General features: G+C 45.2%; 1 protein-coding gene and 1 long non-coding RNA gene across 5 annotated transcripts in view; one reads left to right on the top strand and one right to left on the bottom strand.

The window, feature by feature from the left end:
• Positions 1 to 23,066, top strand: part of LMX1B (LIM homeobox transcription factor 1 beta) — a 165,145-nt gene that overhangs the window by 93,487 nt on the left and 48,592 nt on the right. The window lies entirely within an intron of this gene.
• Positions 1 to 23,066, bottom strand: part of LOC310836266 — a 221,257-nt gene that overhangs the window by 197,537 nt on the left and 654 nt on the right. The gene's annotated exons all lie outside the window — the stretch shown is intronic.

Here is a 23,066-nt window from a genome sequence, read left to right as displayed (position 1 = left end):
TGAAGTGGAGGTAGAACATAGTTATCAGGACTTTAGCTACAGGTATTATTCTCCTCTACAGTGGTACTTCGGGTTAAGAACTTAATTCGTTCCAGAGGTCCATTCTTAACCTGAAATTGTTCTTAACCTGAAACACCACTTTAGCTAATGGGGCCTCCCGCTGCCGCCGTGCAATTTCTGATCTCTACCTGAATCAAAGTTCTTAACCCGAGGTACTATTTCTGGGTTAGCGGAGTCTGTAACGTGAAGCGTATGTAACCCGAGGTACCACTGTACTAATTTGTATAAGGCCACTCTCTCTAAAGACTTCTGCTGGAACACTGAGCACCTTCTTGTCATGTGAGGAATGCCACTGGAAATAATATTGATAGCATTGGTACTGGAGAATGTTGACTGTCATTATGTTTCATGCTCTTTTTTATTTTTGATATGCTTTAAATCAGGAAAAGGGAACTGGTGTACCCTTCAGATGTTGATGGACTCAGAATCCCATAAGCTGCAGCTGGCAAGGCCCATGAAAGTGGGTGTCGATGGTGACTTTCAAAACACAGAAGTGTTTGCTTGCTTGGTGCTTTATATACCACCTCCTGGTAGAACCCCCACCTTTTAAACTTTATTGTTGTCATCTCCCCGCTCTCCGCCAATTCATTCCATCCTCCATGTTTTTTTGGAAGTTGCCTTCCCTTTAATTACCAAAAAGCCACTCAAGGCTTGGATCTGTATGGAGAGATGTGTGGAGTTAAGGTTCCAAGTAGCAGCTGTGGGTTTTGGTCTTCGGACCTAGCAGGTTGCCATGGCAATGGTGGCAAATTCCTTCTTGGCTCTTCAAAGTGAAAGACATATTTGTTTTGCAGGCACAACTTGGGACCACAAAAGCTGGCTCTGTTGGTCTCTCTGTCTCTCTCGCCCCCCCCCCCTCTCTTTGAGGGGAAGCGGGGGGCGGGGGGGGCCTTCCTAACACCTGCCAATCTGCACTTTGTCCCCTTTTCAAGCCTCCCGCTGACCAGAAATTCAAATATTTTCCCCCCTTTTGCTAATCTCCGTTGTAATCTGGAGAACATTGGGGCTTTCATGTTCACAGGTTAAACAGTTTTTTCTTACACCCACACACTGCTCTCTCCCTCTCCCTCTCCCCCTCTCTGACTCCATGTTCATCATGGATTTATCTACCTCAGTGAACAAACTGGAAGTGGTGTGCCTGTGTCTCTCCCTTTCTCTGTGTGAAATCATACCGCTAGCTTGAAAAATGGCACAAACGTTTTTATAGATGTTAATATATGGATAGCCCACTGTCCTTCCATCCATTGTGGCATGCAAGTTGGTGTCCGTGCTGTCTCACAGGTGTCCTCATGCCCTCCTTTAGAGAGGACAGTCCTCTGTTTAAAGAGCTGCCCATTCCAAATCTGGTTTAATGATAAAGCCCGCTAAGAAGGGACGAGTGATGAGTAGGGGGGCCTCTCAGAGTTCCCCAGCAACCATTATCCCCTGGACAGTAGACTGAGCAAGCACACCATTCGCCCGGTCATGGTTTTGCTCCCCACCAGGGTGAGATGGATTGTACTTCTATTTAAATTATCATTCCCCCCTTTAAATGTGCATCTATACATATTAGCATAAGAACACTTCACGCACTCGCTTGTCTCCTCTTTTTTGAGTGATGCATTTATTCTTTTTGGGAGGGGCCATAGCTCAGTGGTAGAGCATCTGCCTTGCACAGGGAAGGCCCTATTTAATTCAGCCCTTTATCTAGAACTATGAGGACTAGAATCTTAATTTATGTTTTGGGGAAGGGACTTAGCTCAGAGGTAGAACATCTGCTTTGCAGTGGAAAAACCCCAGGTTCATTCCCCAATGGCATCTCCAGGTAGGGCTGGGAATATTACCTGCCCCATACCCTGGAGAGTTGCTGCCAGTCAGTGTCAAGAATACTGAGCTAGATGGACCAATGGTCTGACTAAATATAAGCAGATTTCCTATATGCCCCGTTATTTATGTGGGAGGACCATAGCTCAGCAGTAGAATATCCATCTTGTATTCGGAAGTTCTCAAGTACAATCCCCACCATCTCCCGGTTGGAGGAGACCTCCCTTCTGAAATCCATCGAACTGTTGCCAACCAGTGTAGGCAATACTGAACTAAATTGACTGATGGGTTTGACTTGGTATAAGTTAGCTTCCTAGGTTCCTGTTTAAAACCAGCTCTTTATTCAGGACCACGTTCACTAGAATCTTGGCCAACTTGCTATGTTCCTCTTTTTCTTTTCTTTTTTTCTTTTCTATTTTAGTGGCCAGCTTATAGCATCAGCTGCTGCAACATTGATTAAGCTGGGCCTTGATGGTGTTACCTGAAAAACATTCCAGAAGAACTTTTGCCTTTAGGAAACAATAGCAAGGATTTGGTGCACTCATATTGGTTCTTTGCAAGACCAATGTGCGGAATTTTACAGCGTATTTTGATTACCTTTTTAAAAAAGAGGCCCCTTCCTGTTTGCTATCTTTGCTAGTCTGCCAGGTAGAGCTTATAGGCGGCCAATATTTTGACAGAGACCACATGGCAACAGAAGGTTTCTGCCATCCTTCAGCTCGCAGCTCTCTCCGTACAAAGTATTCCCTGTAAAGCCTGTGATGTAGAGCAAGGAAAACCTTGCTGAATAATTTCTCACCTCTGCTACTGACAAGCTGAGCTCACCTTCACTCTGTTGGTTGAAACCCAGGTGCAATAGGGGACCAACACACATAAGTGTTTCCCATGGGCTTTTGGCTGGCCGTGGAACGCTGGACTAGATGGGCCACTGACCTGAGGACTCTTCTTAGGTTCCTAAGGTTCACACCTTTTTGCTTTCCATTCATACATCTGCTCTAACTTCATTGCACCTGGAAGGTAGAGCATCCTTCCTGAATGCAGAAGGTCCCAGGTTCAATCGGCAAGGGCATCTCCAGGTAGGGCTGGGGCAAACTCCAGCCTGAAATCCTGGACAGCTGCTGCCAGTCAGTGTCGTCAGTACTGAGTGTAAAGATGACAGCTGCCATTAAAAATATTACCTGGAGAAAATGCTGCAGGGCAGCCTTCTTTTTCTAGGCAAGGAAGTGGAGAGGTCAGAAAAAGAAAATCTACATTTTCTCAGAAGATAATGTTGTAACTGGAGGACCGCCCTGGACTCCCTTATAGTGTATGGATTTTGCTGCCCAAGGAACACAGTTTTTTACTCAGATAGCCTGCATCTCCATTAGCTTCTGTTACTGAAGGGGTGCAAAAAACACTTGAGGTGCAAGTAAGGGGTGTGGCCTAGGGAGAGGGGTGTGGCCTGGCAAAGAGTTTCAAGAGTCAGATCAAGGGACTTAGCTGACCCCCCTGTGTTAACGAGGTGGTGCTTTATCTTTTCTGGTTAAGCAGTATAGAGACAACTGATTGCGGAAAAATGTAGAAAATGGGACACATCTGTGGTTTTCGTAAATTCATTTTCCATCGTTTTTACTTAGTTATTCACATTTTAATAAGTTCTTCAGCCTCCCTGCCACTCAGTTCACTTCATGTCTTCCCTCCCACCTTCCCAGGCTGCAATTCCACATTGTTCCCATTGCGTTGGGGGGGGGCACCCAGCCCTCTCATAAGATCAGGCTCCTTGAGTGCCCATTATCTCATAAAAGCTGGCCCAATCCCTCCCTGATTTTCTTATTAGGGATGTGGCTTGAATACCCTCTCCCCGCCCTGTCTCTCAGACACAGAGATTTGCTGTGTATATAATCCCAACAATAATCTGGGCCTGATTTCACCTAATTAAATCCTGTCCAAACATCCCGCTCTGTGCCAATATCTCCAAAGACAACGAAAACATCCAAATAAATTGTGGAGGTGGTAAAGGGCAGGCAAGGGTTCCCCAGACACAGCATTCGTAAAAAACAAAACCCACCAGGCCTTTAATCCTGTATCTTTTGAAAAATAGCAACGTCCTTTAAGATGCAAGGGTCACTTTCTTCCCTTTGCCCTCAGCTCCGAGAAGTGGAATTCTTCATTAAACAGCAGCTGGGTCATCATCCCTACAAAAGCCGGTCTAATATCCTGCCAGCTTATGGGGCGGGAGTGGGGGGAGATCCCCAATCAAATCATGATGTACACAGAGAATGGACGGTCATTTTCGATTAAGGAGGCCACTTCAGATCCTGCCTTGACACCAGCTTTTCTCCAGCTTTTCGGAGGTGGGATTATCCTCTGCGTCTATTTAATTACACATCAGAAGGAGGGGTGAAAAGAGCTTGGGGTGGGGAGAGAGGAGGCTATTGATTGCCTCTTTAGAGTCAGAGTTAAGTCAAATAACATAGCTGGGAGGCTGAACTTTTCATGGAGGCAATTTCTCGGTACAGAGGCATTCGCAAACAAGCCTTCACCAGCAAGAAGGCTCTGCGCCGTCTCCAATTAATATCCACAGCCGATTGATGCGAAGGAGCTTTAAGCTCTAGATCTGTATTCCCATCCAGACCAGAAATTCCTGTCCCAGCCCTTTAAAGGAACAGATGTCATATTTATTTATGAAAGTGGGAGAGAGACAAAGAAAAGATGAAAGCTGATTTTGATTCCTGATAGTTCCCTCCACCCTCTAAATTTTCCCTCCTTTTTATTTTGTGCCTTAAAAAATCATTGTTTTGATTTTTAAAATCTTCTTGCCTAGGACAATGCCCCCCAACCCCCGCCAGTCCTGAGATGTAGCTTGAGATACATCCAAGATTCCTGATTAAAAGCAGTTTAGCATCATAAGGAAGCTGCCACTTCCAACGTTGAGCCACATCTGACAGTGATTAAACGAAGCAAGCTATTAGATTTTTTTTCCTAAGGAAACAATAGTTAAATATCTCTCCACAAGTATGAAACACTTTATGGTACTGTCTCTGGTCTGACTCATTTTAAATTGACTTGGATGGAACAGACCCAATACGTCTAACCAGTAGGTTATTACCTGGTGCCCAAGAATTTACAATCAGTTATATGTGGGAGGTATCCCGCCACCCCCCAAAGCCTAGTTTCAGCCTGTCTTTCATACACATGGCATATACCATAAAGATGTCGTTTTTGTAGCAGGGCAAGTTTAAGGGGTGTGTGTGTGTGTGTGTGTGTGGCAATTAAAGGGACTGTGGATGTCTGAGACAGAATCAGGGTTGCAACTTCTGGGAAATCCTGCTGCATCATATTCTATGTACACAATGCTCTGCCTTTCCTGACTTGGGACCCAGGTACATTGTTGTGCATTAAAGCCTTTTCCTGAGGGGTTCAAAAGCTGTTGCAATGAATGCACACAGAAGGGAGCGGTCATTGCAGGATCTACCCCCCCCCCCAAATGATTGCATGCATTAGAACAGGTGCAAAGTGCCTGCAAATGCAGCTGTGTTTGCTAAACTGCATTATAACAAATGTGTCTAGCTCAGGGGATGCCACTCTCCCCCCCCACACACATGTGCACGTGCACGCGCACGCGCACACACACACACACACACACACACGTTAATAGTACCTGCTTGAAATGCCTGCATTTTAAAAGAAGGAAATGGAGGGTATATGGAGTGGGAAACAGATACAGATAAAATGGCTATGGTGCTACAATGTTCATGCACCCCTGCTTTGCATAGGACAGCCCTCTATTGAGAGGAGTTCTCTATTTGAACAGCTGAAAGGAGAGCAGAGTTATTAACTGGAGAGTATGCTGATCAGGCACACAGGTCAGCTGGATCTAGGCCACCTCACTGTGCTGAGATGTAGGGTGGTCATGTATGGTGGTAACTAAGAAATAATGCCCAAGTTTGCTTTATTCCCTTCTTCCTCCCAATCCCTTTTCCTTTTGTGTCATGTTAGTGTCATTTCGGTTAGTGAGCCGGGGCTGCCAGCTGAGCAGGCATTTGGGTCACCTGGTTGCAGTCTGGACTGGGGCAAGATGTATTACATTGTCATTTAAGTGACAGAAATCTTGTCCAAATTTGCATCTTTGCTTGTAAATTAGCATAAGCAAGCTTTATGCAAATCCATGTCCTCTTTAGTTCTCTTTATTTGTAAGGGGACACCCTATAGAGAGTATAAGCACATATAACCTGTATGCTCATAGGCTGTATTTAGTGTTTGGGGCCAGAGAGTGGGGAAGATTATACTTTATACCAGGAATAGGGAAACCTGTGGCACTCCAGATGTGGTGGGACTTGAACTCCCATCAGCCCCAGCTAACAGAGTCAATGGTTAAGGACAACGGGAGCTGTATTCTGACAACATCTGCTTCTGAATCAGACAAAAGGTTCTATCTATCTCCCATTTCAGAAAGCTGAAATGAAATAACATGAACATATATTGCCCAGGGTGACTTAAAATGCTAGATTTGTCTGAAAAAAGGGAAAGAGCATTTCTACATCAGAAACTCAGGGTATGACGGTGACTTCAGGCTAGGGATTGGGGGTGGGGGCAGATTTTATTGTTTTGCATTTCAAAGTGAAGCTAACTGATTAACACTTTCCAAAATGATACATCGATAGAAATGCAACCATTCTTTAAAACTCACACTTCTCTGAATTTTGCTGTGCAGTTCTCTAACCAAGTAGGGTGTCTAAAAATACATACACTGGGGTATAGTGTCAATAAAAATGTGTATATTATTCAATAGTTCTATGATTCTAGAAGATAACATACAAAATACAAAATGTATAATTTTAGGAGAAATAGCTTTGTAAAAAAATGTGTATATTGGGCAAAATTGCATACAAACATGTATCTTAGGAGAAATTGGCATTAGATGCTCATAAATTTTCATGAGTACCGTATTTTTTGCTCTATAAGACTCACTTTTTGCCTCCTAAAAAGTAAGGGGAAATGTGTGTGCGTCTTATGGAGCGAATGCAGGCTGCGCAGCTATCCCAGAAGCCAGAACAGCAAGAGGGATCGCTGCTTTTGCTGTGCAGCGATCCCTCTTGTTCTGCCTTCTGAGATTCAGAATATTTTTTTTCTTGTTTTCCTTCCCCCAAAACTAGGTGCATCTTATGGTCTGGTGTGTCTTATAAAGCGAAAAATACGGTACTTAGAAAAGGTTTCTCAGTCTAGTGGAGAACTGAGCTTTGTCGTAAGTCTTATGATGGTGGATTCACATCATATATATATATATATATATATATATATGCTTTCGTAGATTTTCACGGGTACAGGAATGCAGGTTTTGGTGTCCTCCTTTCATGTGTTGGAAAAGAGAGGAAGTTTTTTCTTCTGCCCAGAACATTGGAGGCTAGACACCACACCCCCTCTACAGTATTTATAGGAACTCAAACATTGAGATCCCGCTCTGTTCCAGTAACAAGAAGCCGAAAGCTCCAGCCTGAAGATGACGAGTGAGACCTCGTCGAAACGTCGCCTAGACACCCCAACTTTTACACGGGAAGACACCCGAGGACACCAAAACCTGCATATATATATATATATATATATATTACATTGTACACTGCTTGGAGGTTATTTTAAAAGCAAGTAATTTAGAACTGCTTCTATAGAAATACACTTATAAAATTATACATGGGAAGGAAAAGTGGAGAGAGATAGTATCTCTCTCTTTTATGTAATACAGGAATTCAGGGTCTTTTAATTAATTTGACAGGGCATTCAGGACAGAGAAAAGGAAAGAATCAAGGCACAGTCAGGTTATAGAACTCACTGCTACATGATGGAAAGTTTCCAGCCCAGGGCCAAAATGTGGCTCCAAGCTTCTCTGGCCCTTGTAACTCTTGCCAGTTCACACTTCAAGGCATCTGGTCAATCACTGTGGGAAGCAAGATGCTGGACTAAATAAAACAGATGTGGTCCTCCAGATGCTGATGAACTCCAGTTCCCATCATCTCTGGCCACTGGCCATATTTGTTGGGGCTAATGGAGGGCCAGAGTTTCCCCCATATCTGAGACTGACCTTGTGCTCTGATCTAGCCAGACTTTTCTTTTTATTTTCTTCTGAGCTGAAGGTTTTTAGCTGACTAGAATTATTCAGGCTAGATCAGGGGTTGTCAACTTGGTTCCAACCGCCCACTAGTGGGTGTTTCAGGATTCTAGGTGGGCGGCAGGGGGTTCTACGGCACAAGCTGAATCCTTCTCCCATTGAGCACTGGTGGGCAGAAAGGAAATTTTACCATCAAGAAAGATGCATTAGTGGGTGGTAGGTATAAAAAGGTTGACTACCCCAGGGCTAGATCTTAAACAGAGCAAAACAAGTGGGGATAAAAGGATGAGGAGAGAGAGAGAGAGAGAGAGAGAGAGAGAGAGAGAGAGAGAGAGAGACTCCCACCCTGGCCTGCCATTTGTTAGTAAAAAAAAAAAAAATCCTTGTCAAGAAATAAAAGATGTCCAGAAAAATCATTTTCTATGAGATGAACTGCAGGCAAAACATCTCCCCCCACCCAAAAGAGAGAAATCTGTTTCTTTATCACAGTCAACTCACTTAAAGACTTTAGCTAGTATGTTTTGAATTAAATATATCATACTTTTAATGCTGGCAGTTAGCCAAAGAAGATTGAGGGATTCATTCAGCTTGAAAGGCTGTAGTGGCAACTTGCACTGATATTGACAAAGGGGCAGGAAAGTGAGCAATTTGAGCCAATGGAGTCTAAAGATGCCCGGAAGGTTTTAATGTGTCTAGGGCTAGATAGCCTTTCTGAAGCTCCACCTCAACTAGGGAGAAGAACTGGAGCTTAGTGGCAGAGTTTCTGCCTTATACACAGTTTTTTTGCCTGAAACTCCAGAGCCTCTGCCGGTTAGGGTTTACAGTACTGGGCTAAATGGACTAATGATGTGACTCTGTATAAGGCAGCTTCCTAGTTCCTTTCCACCAGTACTTTTCTTCTAGGAGAAAAAGGTGCCTTTACAGTGTACCCTTCAGTACTCCCAGTAAAAAAACAACCCATTTCTACCCATTCTTTTTCACCCTTTAATTGGCACAAGGATGCATTTGACAGGTTTTGAACAGTTGTGACAGGGTTCTGTTGACAATTCCACACCCTCGTCATTCCCATTCATAAATAGCAGGAGGGAAAAGCAGAGGAAGTCAAGAATATGTATGCCACTCAGCCCTTAAACATGATTCTAATTATGCTTGTTCCTGTTGTTTTGAGAGAGGAGTGGGTGGGGATGGAATGTTAAGAGCTGTCAGCAGGCCCTCTGCTCAACTGACATGGTTTTGATAGAATGTATGAAGTTGCCAGTGCATTGAGTCAGACGGTCCTTCCATCTAGCTCAATGGGTGGGGAACCTTTTTCCACCCAAGGGCATTCCCTTTGGGGAAACCTTCCAGGTACATTTTACCGTACATGGCAGCAGTGGGTGGGACCAGAGGCAAAAGTGAGCAGGGCAATTAATGCATACTTACCTCTTCGTACAATAGTTCCTATACACACACTTCCACACACCCCTCTCTGCTTTCCATCCAGGCAAGCAAAAGGAGTGATCAAAGTTCAAGGCCACCTCTCAGCCAGGCAAAAACGCTCAAGGAGAGTGCAAAGCAGGGTTGGTATGGGGTGTTGCCGGAAGAGGGGTGTAGTTTGGAGAGAGTCCAAGGGCCAGATCAAGAGGCCTGGAGGGCTACATTTGGCCCCAGGGTCCGAGATTCCCTCATCCAACTCAATATTGCCTTCTCTGACTGGCAGTGGCTTTCCAGGGTCTTCAGAAGAAAGAGTTTCCTTCCCCATCACTTTTAGCAAGAGAAGGCAAAATATGAATTGGTATCTCTTGCATGCACAAGCAGGTGTTCTTCCACTAATCAGGAGAGGATGCTCTCCTTTTAAAGAAGCCTACAAGTTGCTTCCCTCTGCAAAGTGTTTTTCAAACTGGGGGGCCCTGGGCCATCATCAGAAGCCTTTCAGGAGATCTTCCATGAGTAGACTATAATGGATGGCAAGCTTCTCAGAAAGGTGACTTGTGTGCTACCTCTGATGCTGATGGTCATCTTCACCTGGAATACACAAGGAGCATTTCATAATTTCTAGTATGTGCACTTGGCAATTCATGCACCATATGTTTAAAGCACTTGACTTCTGCCAAAAGAATCCTACGAATTGTCATTTGCTCCTCAGAGAGATAGAATTACCAGCACCCTTCATGAACTAGAGTTCCTAGGATTCCGGGGGGGGGGGAGGAGAGGGATTTCAACTGAATTCCCTGATGGTACAAGTCATTTGACAGTGGCATAGACTGTCACAGGAGGTGCAGGCTCTTCTTCATTAGAGGTTTTTAAGCAGGGACTGGATGGCCAACCTATCAGGGATGCCATAGAATCAGAATTCCTGCATTGGCAGAGGGAAAGACAACAGGACCTTCAGGGTCCCTCTAGGATTCTGTGACCTTTGGCACAGTGTTCTACCCCTGAGCTGTGGCACCTCCCAGTTTGTCACATCTCACTTCCTCCATCTGATCATCTGAATGGTATAAAGACAAAATGGCAGCCATCAGGTGGGTGACCCTCCTCTTGGTATGTCGCGGAGCAGTGCACAGCAGTAGCCTCAGAGACTCTGGAGATAAATACCAAAAGCTCCTGTGTCTTGCCCTTGGCTTCTCCTGTTTGTGAGATTCAAGCAGTTCTGTGGGCTGATCCCGGTAAATGGATGGCCCTCTGTGGCTACCGCCAATGGGCCTAGATTAATAGGACATCTCTTCCAGAAGAACGACTCTTCGACCTCCTTTGACACAACATTATTTTATTGCATTGTGGAGAATAATGTCATGAAGGATGCCAGCGCATCTATCAGCAATAAGGCCAAATTGAATATCTAGGGCCCAGAGAGATGTTAAAGCAGAGAAGGAGGTTGCCAGGAATCAGGAAGCCCATGTTTTCATTTCTTCTCTTTTCATATTGATGTGATCCAGGAAATCAGAGCAAGGGGAAGGTCAAGCTTTTTCTTAGACCCCTGAGCCTGTGTATCTCTCTGGTCAACCTGCGGCAAACTTGGAACAGTGGTGTTCATTCCTCTGGGTTGGTTGGAGAACCACCACAATGGCTGGTTGTTTGCTCTGTGTCTCCCTGGGCCAGAGTGAGATGTGGGTTTGACAAGCAGCCTGCAGCAGTGACTAGGAGGAGCAGGTGCAAGGGGGTGTTTTATCAGTGGGTCCCCTGATGGAGTGTGGGTCCTCTGCAGGTGCTTGACCATGCTAGCCCTTTGTGCTAGGCAAAGACAAACTGTGGTTCTGACTGTGAGCTGAGAGACAAGAGGCAAAGATTCCTTAGACTTTAACAGTATATGTTATCCCTCACATGCAGGAAGCTGTGGAAGTACAACTGCAAAAGGGCAAGTGCCAAAGGGAACTTCCTCATAGGAATTTGGCATTTGTTTGACATCCCCAAAGCAAGAATCTGACCCATCTTAGATCGTGTCTTTCTACCCTTATTACATCATCACATGAATAGAGAAGGCCTGCCTCAGGAGTGAGGAACCTGTGGCCCTCCAGATGTTCCTGGACTTCAGCTCCCATCAGCCCAGCTGGCCAGACCAATGGTCAAGGATGATGGAAGTTGTAGTCCAGCAACATTCAGAGGGCCACAAGTTCCCCAAGCCTTCCCTACCACTACTGTGACTAGCTTATATTGCACATTCAAGTATTTGAACCAAAGGGCTGAAGCATTTATTGAGTGGTGTCTTTCCTGTATTGTTCCTTCCATAGTTTAGTGATAAAGCACCTGCTCTGCACGCAGAAAGCAGAGCCATTGGGGGGGGGGGAGGGCTAGCCAGGTTTCTTTGATCTGAGTGAAGCCTCCAAAGGTGTGTCATTGAGGCTCCCAGCCTCTGTGTGTGTGTGTGTGTGTGTGTGTGTGTGTGTGTACCAGCAGCACCGGGTATAGGGCCATTCTCCCCTTTCCCCACCTGGCACACGAGAGCCAGCATGGTGGGGGCAGGATTCCTGCACAGCACACAAGTGCTCACATGCCAGGTGGGGGAGGGACATGTCACATGGCACGGTACATGCTGCACACCCCCAATGTGGGGGGGGGCAAGTCGGCACCCCTGGTGTGTACACAAATGCTTGGGGGTGGGAGTGCCAAACTGGGTCTTTGACCTGGTGAAATAAAGCCTAGTTTCTCCCCTGCAGAAGGTCCCAGGTTCGATCCTCAGCATCTCCAGGTTGGTTTGGGAATGTCCTTTGCCTGAAACCATGGAGAGCTGCTACCAGGCAATGTCAACAGTACTGAGCTTGATGGACCAATTATCTGACACAGTATAAGGGAGCTTCCTGTGTACCTATACGCTTTGAGAGCAGGGTGGGGTGAGGTGGAGTGGGTGGTGAAAGCAGCAGATTCCCATGCCCTCCTGTGTGCTGGGCAACAGAAATTATAAGGACATCGGGCAAGCGGGGGATGGGTTTGGGGGAAAAGAGAGATCCAGGTGGAAACTGTCTCCGCTGGTTGGATGACAGCTAATGTTTGCCAGGGAACAATGCTTTTCCACAGATCCCTTGGGGACTTCCAAGCAAGCCATGGAAAGCCAGCCACAGTGATGAAATTGGGAAGAACTACTATTGTGTGTTCTGTTGGTCCGAGTAAACACAGAGGCCTCTCCCACCACAGGTACACAGATGCTATTTGGACAGCTGCACTGTCCATTTTGAAGGATAGTGCCTCTTGGCAGCCATCAAGGCTGGCTGGATACAAGGCTCACAGTGAGTCGTAGGTCACCATGGAGACGGTGGAGGCGCTCCCCCCCCCCGACCGAGCAGCACAGATGGGGGCGGGGGGCATCTTGATGCAATTCAAGGGAACCAAGCAAAGCATGGTTAGAGGTGAGGCAGATGTGATGTGGCCTTAGCCACAGAAAGTGCCTGTGTTGCAAGAGCATCAGACAAATTCATGGAGATGTGGCTATCAGTGGTTGCTATCTCTTGTGGCTGTGCTGTGCCCCTGACAGTGTGCTTGTCAAGTGAGGATAGTTACTGTCATGCTCAGCTCTTACTTGTGGGCCTCATGTAGGAAACTGGCTGGCCATTGTGAGAACAGAAGGCTGGACTAGATGGGCCACTGGTCTGGCCGAGCAAGACTCTTCTGATGTGCTAATGAGGTGTCCAGCCCTGCCCTGGAACTGAAAGGAACAGTTGCAAAATAGAAACTGGATCTCAAATGAATTCTTTTTAAAATGATGATGGTGGTGGTGGTGGCTCAGATTTATGCTGAGGAAATGTGGTGTGCGCTAGGATCTTGCAATCTATACCAGGCTGTAGGAGAGGGAGATGGATGGTATTCTATGGCCCCTCCAGCGGCTTTATTGAAACACCAGCTCCATCAACCCCCTCCCAACTGTCATCTCCAGCAGCTATTCATAGAATCATTGTAGAGTTGGAAGGGACCCTAAGGATCATTTAGTCCAACCCCCTGGCATCCATGACAGATGGCCATCCAACCTCTGCTTAACAACCTCCAACGAAGGCAATGCTGGCTGAGGCTGATGGGAGCTGCAGCCTAAAGCATCTGGAGGACACCAGATTTATTTATCAGATTTCTATCCCTACCGTTCCTCCCAGGAGCAAAAGGTGGTGGCATACATGGCATTTCCTCTCATCATTCCAGTCCCACAATGACATGTCAGGCTATAGGAGAGAGAGAGAAATGAGGTGGCCAAGCCTCTCTGCATCGCCTCTGAAAGACCAGCAATGTTTGACTCCCAGCTCTCCTTGAAATGGTTCAATTGTAGCTGCTCATTGCAAGAACTCTGTAACTAAGTGCCTGAGTTTGCTTTCCCCCTATTCCATCCGAATCTCCTTTCCTTTTGTGTTATGTCTTTCAAATTGTAAACCTAAGGGCAGGGTCTCTTTTATTTAATGACATTTCCAAGCTATTCTGGGATGCTTTTTTCAGCTGAAGAGCAGGGTAGAAATGTTTTAAGTAATTACTTCCAGGAAAAACAACAGAAGCTTAATGGGAAAGGCAATATCTGGGTAATATTTAAGGAGTAATGTAGAGAAAGAGGGGGGTGGGGAAAGGATCATGCAAACCTGGGTGGATGTCAAAATTCTGGACATTGAGTTCAGATTCATGCTTGCACATGAATTTCATTGGGAAAGGCTGTAGCTCAGTAGTAGAGCACCTGCTTTGCAAGCATAAGGTCCCAGGTTCAATCCCAGGTAGGGCTGGGAGAGACCCCTGTCTGAAGCCCTGGAGACTTACTACCAGTTAGGGTAGACCACACTTAGCTAGATGGACCACTGATCTGTCTCCATATACGGCTGCTTTGTATCATGAGTGGCCTGCTGTTCATCAACCAACCTGGCTCCACAAGACATGATGGAAGGAGGGATAAATTCAGGGATGCTGTTGTAGTTGCATCTTGCGCTGAGCAGAAGCGTTTGGCTAGATGGCCTCTAGGATACTATTCCACTCTAAAATGTTATTAATCTCATAGGTTCCAGTTCTAAAATAGTGTGTGGACAACCGTACTGGAGTCACCCCTGAACTTTTCTTTCCTTGCTGTATTTACTTAATAACAGCCTGTCTCCTCACTGGTTTCAGAATCACAAGAGTATAGACCCCAAATAGACAACATATAGGAGACGTGACTGGATTGGTATTGTCTACATCAGGGGTCAGCAAAACTTTTCAGCAGGGGGCCGGTTCACTGTCCTTCAGACCTTGCAGTGGGCCAGACTATATTTTTTTTTTGGGGGGGGGGGAGAACAAATTCCTATGCCCCACAAAGAACCCAGAGATGCATTTTAAATAAAAGCACACATTCTACTCATGTAAAAACATGCTGATTCCCAGACTGTCCGTGGGCCGGATTGAGAAGGCGATTGGGTTGCATCCGGCCCCTGGGCCTTAGTTTGCCTACCCATGGTCTACTCTACATTGACTGGCAGCTACTCTCCAGTGTTTCAAAAAAGAATATTTCACCTCCTTTCTGAAATAACAGCTTTCCTGGCCTCGTTCCTGCTAATTTACTCCTTTGATAATAGTCCCAGCAAATCAGTTTTGGATTACTTCTGAGGAGACTTGCATGGCATTGGGAATTCTAATCTTTACTCTGAATTAATTAGCACAAGGGGTTTGGGGCTCTGGCTCCGCCCAGTGTTGGCCTTCCATAGCTTAGTGGAAGCTCCGCCCACTACCAGCATGTTGTCCCCAAGGGATGGTCCCCAGAGAATGTGGCCTTTGATTACAAAAAGGAGCATACATTATACCAAATCAGACTATGGGCCCATCTAGCTCAGTAGTGTGGTAAGGATTTCCTTCTACACCACCTTGTTCTTACTCAGGCAAGGGACTACCTTTTAATCAAAACACGGAACCAAGGAAATTAATTCAAGTCCAGGATCCAGGAGGGATGCAGCATTTATTATAGCTATTGCAGTAGAGCAGAGCTCACCTTAATGTGGTTGTTCAAGCCAAATCGCCAGGTAAGAGGGAGCCTGCCTGGAGGAGAATTAGAACAAGAGCTTTATAGGCAAAGCACATAAAGAGTAATAAAACATCTAAACATTTTAAAAACATAAACATCCCTCTTCGTACATCAGGAAAGGTCACAGGTGGCTCCATATTGGTATCTTCACCCCTGCAATCGCTTCGGAGTGCCCCAAATGTATCCAGGCCATTTGGTCTCAAAGGTCATACTTCCATCACTGTTCTTCTGGCAAGCAGCCTTCATTGGGCTGTTGACATTGTTTCCTTTATCTATCTTCCCTTGCTTCTTCTTTTCTCCAGGAAGCTTCAAGGTGTGTTTTTTTAAAAAAAACACACAAAAAACCACTCCAGTGCTGGAGGGTCATTTGTGCCACTTTCAAGGTCAGATCAGAAAGGAATGCAGTGTTGGAGTCATAAAATGCAGGCACACATCAAGCCTAATACATTCTAGCCAAAAGTTCAATACAATTAAAAGTGAAACACGGAAACATTATTAAAATAAAAAATATACACATTGGGTCTCTAATTCTTATATCAGTAGTGCCTACACTGACTGGCAGTGGCTTGCCAGGATTTCAAATGGGATATTCCCAACTCTCCTTTGAGATGGAAGGGATCAAACCAGGGACCTTCTGCATGCAAAGCTGATGCTCTAACTACTGAGCTATGGCCCTTCTCCAACATAGGAAGCTGCATTATAATGATTTGGACCACTGGTCCATCCAGTTCAGTGTTGTCTACACCAACCAGCAGCAGCTTTCCCGATTTTAGAAAAGAGTCTCTCCCTACCTGGAGATGCCAGGGATCAAACATGGGACTTTCTGCATGCAAGGTAGATGAGTATGTACCTTCTTGGAAAGGTTGCCCATCCCTGTTCTATGGAGTCAATAATTGGCCCATGTAGGCCAGTGTTGCCTGTTCTGACTGGCAGCAGCTTTTCATTATCACAGCCAGGAGACTTTCACATTACCTGCTATTATCTGATCCTTACAAACAGAGGTTCTGGGGACAGAATAAGGGATACCTTCTGCATAAGGCAAGGCACACAGATGCTCCACCTCCAAGCTATTATTTTGTTCCACCAATATTTGTCCCCGTTCTTCTATTTGAGGAGTCCCTCGCAATCCTCCAAGGAACACCACACTGTTCTATGGGAAGCACATTGAAAAGCACCGTCACAGATTCCTGGTTTTGGTCCAGCATTGTCCCTCTTGGATCTGAATACCTGCGGAGGGATCATTTCAAAATTGCCTGATGTTGCTGTGTTGTTACCGTCTTGCTCTTTACATGGGAAGTATTTAGATTAACTGGTTCAGTCCTCTTTACTAATGTGGGTGGAGGAAGAATGGGTGGTGGTGTTGATTTGGGAACTGGTGGCCAGGACAACGAATGCTATTTTCATTCTTCCAGCCTCTCTTGTCTACCCGCTCCCCTCCCTCACGCCCCCCTGTTTGGCAACTGTTCCTTGGAACCTCTTGCAGAATTTTGTAGAATCCTCCAGCCGGCCTCCAGTGAAATGCCAAGAGTGAGAAAGCTTAGAAGACCGGCTCAGCCAGTGACACTTAATTTGAAGGGTCTGCTTAGCAGCCAAGAAAGCCACAAACATACCAGGAGGCTGGCAATTCTTTTGCCCTAGCAACGTTGGGCTGACCCCTCAGGCAAAGGTAAAGCTTGAGGAAGAACAAGAAGGGTTTTAGGAAAGTGTAACTCTTGCTAATCTTAGGGCTGTCATTCGTCCGGATTTTCCTGGGATTTCAAAGGCAGAATTGACCTCTGGGAGAAATTTCAAAAGGCAGCACTTTGTCTGGATCTTAGGCAAGTCTATCAAAACCCCTTGCTTGCTTGCCAACAATTGCATACCCTCCAAAATTTCTCTGATGGAAATAGAGGCGTTCTATTCTACACCAGGAAGCTTCTCCCACGTTTGATCTCACCGCACACATAGATGTCATGCCTTGAGCCAATTACAACCTCTCAGCTTAACCTACCTCACAGGATTGTTGTAAAGAGAAAATGTGTGAGGGAAGGGATCATGTAGAACACTTTCAACAGTTAAATGGAATTAAATAGAATTCTAGCTGTAAGCTTCCTTTTCCTGTCAGCGAAAAAGGCAGGTAATAATAATCATTAACAACAACAACAACAACAACAACAACTCTGGGAATAATCAGGAACATACCAAACAGTAAATCCTGTGGGACTTAGTTCTGAGAAAAATGCTTCAGATTGCAGTGTAAGGCTGCACAGTCTTTACCCAGTTACTTGGGAGTAAGCTCTATTGAATACAGTGGGACTTCCTTCTGAGTAGACAGTGTAAGACTCCATTTGCAATAAAGGAATAAGCATTCCATGCGTTTCCTAAGAAATGGCTCATTGAAGCATTGCAATCAAACAATTTAAAGTGGATGCATGTATTTTATTTTCAATATAAACAGGACTCTGTTTTTGTCTGAGCGTGCGCACACACACCACTTTTAATTGTTCTCTGAGATGTGGAACTTAATTTAACCATATACAGTGGTACCTCCGCTTACATATGCTTCAGGTTACAGACTCCGCTAACCCAGAAATAGGGTTAAGAACTTTGCTTCAGGATGAGAACATATATCGTGCGGCGGCAGTGGGAGGCCCCATTAGCTAAAGTGGTGCTTCAGGTTAAGAACAGTTTCAGGTTAAGAACGGATCTCCGGAACAAATTAAGTTCTTAACCCGAGGTACCACTGTACATTAATAGAAGCCATCCATGTAAGTATCTAAGGAAGATTGTTTATTATAAGATGTATGTATGAATTCAGAGGCAGTATGTCTCGGAAGGCCAGTTGCTGAGAATCACAAGTGAGCCGAGTGCTGTTGTGCTCAGGTTCTGCTTATGGGATTCCCGTCGGGGCATTGGCATTGGCCACCGTGTGTGCAGGATGCTGGATTAGATGGGCCATTGGCCTGATCCAGCAAGGACTCAGCTTAAGTTCTACCTCCACTGTGAGAATAGGAGGCTGGACTAGGTGGGCCTGATCCCCATGTTCTTATGTTATTTTGTTTACCTCCAGCTTTTGTTTTTTTGGAAGCTAACATTCCCTGCCTCTTCCCCTCCAAACTGCTAGGGAAGATTAGCTGCACTGAGGGCTTTCCTTACCTTATTTTTGCTCACCCATTTCCCCTGATCCTCCTCTCTTTAATGTGGAACAGTCTTGGATGGTTCCCCCCGCCCAGCTGCCTCTGATTCTTGTTGCCAGAAGTGGAGCCACAAGAGCAGCTTGCTTTTTTTGATGCAGCCTGGAAGAAACCACTTTCTTTAATTTCTGCTGGATGAACAAAAAATTAAAGAATTTGGCATATGGATAAAGAGAGTCAATGTGCTTTGCAGAGTAGTTTGCCCAAGAGAAGTGGATTTTAAAGAGCAGCTGGAACGATCTACACATCAGAAAATGGTCTTTTGTGAGCAGTGAAATACTGTGTGTGTGCAGAAGCACTGCCTGATGCTTCCACAGCATAAAAGCTAGAAACCTAATTTATTTATTTCTGAGGACTGATACTGATTGGTTTTTTATAAGCTGATTAGTTAGATTGACTGTTTTTTTTCTGAAGATGTTGTTTTATTTCTTTCAGTGATGCTCTGTTCAATTTTGCTTGAATTATGCATTGCCCTGGGGCACTAATGGACGAAGGCTGGTTTTATAAGAAAAACATTATATATATATATATATATATATATATATATATATATATATATATATATAAAATTATAATTGCAGTAAACGCTTTAGCTGACAAATCTACCAATTTTTAATTGGTTGAAGCTTGTAAAAAACAGTCAGTTGCAGGATCCACCCACAGTCTTTAAGCTGACTGCAGTCTCTCTCTCTCTCTCTCTCTCTCACACACACACACACACACACACACACACTCAGCCCCAGACACCCTGCTAACAATCCACTGACAAACTTACAAATCCTTCAGTTCATCACTCAATAATCAAGGTTCTGCATGTTGCCAAAACTCCCTTAGGCTGTACCAGCCACCGTCAGAAACTTGGCCTTAAGTGCAAATGAAGGATAAAGAGATGAGCGGGCGGGCAGAACGTCGGGGATTGTCCGTCTGTTGCCGACTGCACACAGATTGCTCTGCGATTGATAGATGGATGGGCAGAGCTGAGTTTCAGAAATGGCTAATGATCAAGGAGGCTTCCTCCTCCAAAAGGGTTAACGTGGATCTTTTTAATTGTCAAAAGAGCTCCGGGCTATTAGGGTTGGCATATTCTTCAATAATCTGTTTTATTTTTACCTGCTGGGAGCTTAATTAAAAAACAAAGAGGCTCAATTTAAAGCCCATTACTATGCTAATTTTGTAGGAACTGGGCTGCGATTAAGAAGCTTTAAAAGGGGGAGTTTAGTTTGCCCTGGGGGAATGGGTTGGAGGCCGTTTTGATTTCGTTTCATTAGCTAGCTACAATTATTTATAAACTAAATGGAAATCATGATATTAAAGAGTAATAAAAAAAACCTAGTGCCTATGTATTATTGAGTAGCGGAAGTTTCTCCTTCCCTCACCCCTCCCTTTCCCGTTTTTTAATTTAGCATCAAAACGTGCCCGGTCTTTATTACTGTGACTTGCAGTTAACACAGCTAAATGCAGTTGTTAAATATAAGACGCCTTTTATATGGGCCCATAAATTCAGAGCTGTCTGCTCTGCCTTCCCTATAGATCACATGAATAAGTTTATAAAGACATCAACGTGACAATAAAGATGAAGCGCGAGCTGTTTGGGCACAGAGTTTTATGAGACTGTAGTCAAGGAAGTCTTTTAACTCAGAATAAATTATTTTAAGATGCATGGTTTGTAAAACAGGGTGGGTTTGGGGATGGATGCAGAAGAGGCAAGCCTGCAATTGCATTTGGCCAAAGAGCCAAGCAGGGGTTGATAGCGTGTGTGTGTGTGTGTGTGTGTGTGTGTGTGTATGCTATGGATAGCTGAATCTCAGTATATCAGGAATATAGTAAGTTACCTTATCTTGGGCCAGAGCTCAGGCCAAACTGACTGGTAGCAGCTGTCCAGGGTTTCAGACTGAAGTCTGTCCCAGCCCTGCCTGGAGATGCTGGGGATTGAACCTGGGACTTTCTGCATATGAAGCCGATATTCTACCACTGAGCTATATCCCTTCCCAGGTGCATAGGAAGCCTTGGTCTATCTAGCTAGGTGTAGTCTACACTGACTGGCAGCAGGTCTCCAGTGTTTCAGACTGAGGTCTCTCTCTGCCCTACCTGGAGATGCTAGGGCTTCAACCTTGGTGGTATTATTATTATTATTATTATTATTATTATTATTATTATTATTCCCTATGTGGAGGAACCACCAGCACTATCCTAAATTTAGCACTGCATCTGGAGTGTTACCCAGACATAAATACATGTATTAATAGAAGGGTCAGGTTTGTGTAATTAACACAGTTCATAAGTTGAGGATGTTGGAGAATGGTGGATGCTGACTGAGAGCGAGAGCAATGCCACATAGGTCTGTTACTCATGTTATGCTGCTGGACCAGAGAGGTGTTGCGACTGATATCCTCTGATTTCTTTATATATAATTGTAATGTGGATTGGAGATTGTCTAGCTGTCAGGAGCAAGTGGGCCTAGAACTAGCAACCTCCTGAGCTCTGTCCAGCTGCCCACTAAGGTTCCCCTAGAGCAGTGGTTCCCAATTGGTGGGATTGCACTTCTATCTTCCAGCATAGCTCTGCCCACCTGGGCAGCCATTGGCTCCCTTGCATTTGACCTAGTTCTAAATGCTTCCAGGGAAAAGCTGGAATTTGGCTCCATCTGTATGATTGTTTGGGCGCCATCTTATCTGTGGCTTTCTTTTCTATTCTTCTGGCTTTTCTATTCCGCAGTGCATACATCTTCCTGCCTGTTCAGGCGTTTTGTAAATTCTGCTGCTGCTGTTCCTTCTGAGCTGTGATCCTATACCAGAGATGGGGCACTTCAAGCCTGGGAGACCAGTTGTGGTCCTTGTGGCTTCTCTGTCTGGCCCTTGGAACTCCTCGTAGAATTATTATAGAGTTGGAAAGGACCATAAGGGTCATTTGGTACAACCCCCTGAAATACAGGAATCTGAAGGTATGAAGGTATCTGAAGAAGTGTACATGCACATTAAAGCTTATACCAAGAACAAACTTAGTTGGTCTCTAAGGTGCTACGGGACATTTTTTTTTCATTTTTTAAAATATATTTCAAAGAAATGAGTTTGGGTCTAGCTGCAGAGCTGCCCCCAGAGTACAAAAGGTCATAGGATGAACAACGTTGTAGTTTTTAAAGGTGCATTTGGGGTGAGGTATCTGTGTTAATTAGGACTCCAAGAATCACCTGTTTGCATCCTTCCCATAACAGAACACACATACCCCACCTGAAGAAAGCTAGCCTGCCAAGAAATCTTGCCTTCTCCCTGAAATGCTATTTTTCTGCATGAGGGAGAGGTTCCTGCTCTTAAAGGTAGAAAAGGCATTCAAATATGTGATCCCTCACATGCATTCAGGAGTGTTCAGCAGCTATGCCACTTGTGGGACAGGGAGGGGAGGGAGTAGCTGTTCCAACTGACAGTTAGGCGTATGAACCTTCAAGAACATGAGTTTAAAGTCAAATCGGTCAAAGGACTGAGCCTGGGCCTAGCCTCAGAGGTGCCTCAGGGTATGAAAGGTCATATGATGGAGGGGTTTTCAAAGTAGTGCATTTGGGAGCTGGGCAATTGTTTGAAAAGGCTAACTGGGAAGCCCGAGGTCTTTCAGATGTCCCACCCCCACCCCGTCCCCCTGAGCTGCCGCCTGACCTGGCCTACACCTTCACATTCTTCCTTTCATGACTGACACAGTGGGTATGTGCCTCCAGGCGGCCGGTGAGCTTGCCATGGCTCCCGCATCAAAGCAACTGTTTACAGATGGTTTGTGTTGGATGCCCCATAAACAGTATTCTTTTTGTCTCCGAAATAAAAAGCAGCTTAAGCCCTTAATGATAAGGATTTTTTTTGGGTGCTTTGCGAGCCAAGGAGGGTGAGCCGGCGGCTGGCTTAGCCGGCCGGAATGTGCCTCTGTGCACTCCCTGCAAAAACCCTTTTGTTCCTGTCTTTGCAGATTCTGAAGTGGGGAACATCTTTAGGAGCAAATCAGCAACAGCGTGCAGTGAAACCTTAAGATTCTGCACTTTGATAGGGCCCTAATCGGCTCAAAAGGCATTCTGTGGTTGTTGCTTTTTCCGAGGGGTGGGGTGGTTCCTCTGGGCTTTACCACCTGCATAGGCTCTTGACGGGTGGAATTCTGCTTGCCTTGTCTCAAAAAGTAGATTATGAAGAGCTGGGGAACTGCAGGTGAAGGCAATCTGAACAATCCCTGAGTTGCAGAATCTTGCCTACAAATGTTTGAGAGAACTTCCAGACCCTGTTTGCTGAGCATTTGGCCTGATCTGTTTTGCAGGGAGATTAGACTGACACTGGCTATTTAATATGTGTCCACTCTGATTTGTTTACGTGGAGGTTAGATGATGGTTGCGCCAAAGCAAGGGTGAGCCCCATTTTCCAGAGCATTTCTCCATCCTTTTCCTTACTGGAAAAAGTCCAGTCTATTGGGCAACTGGGTTTGTTAAGAATGTAAGATGAGCCAGCTGGGTCAGGCCTATGGCCCATCTAGTCCAGCATTCTGTTCTCACAAT

The sequence above is a fragment of the Podarcis gaigeae genome, assembly GCF_964106915.1.
Source record: "Podarcis gaigeae genome assembly, chromosome: Z".
In the NCBI taxonomy this organism is placed as follows: Eukaryota; Metazoa; Chordata; class Lepidosauria; order Squamata; family Lacertidae; genus Podarcis; species Podarcis gaigeae.
Note: the sequence above shows the minus strand (reverse complement) of the source record. Positions and strands in the feature narration are given on the sequence as shown.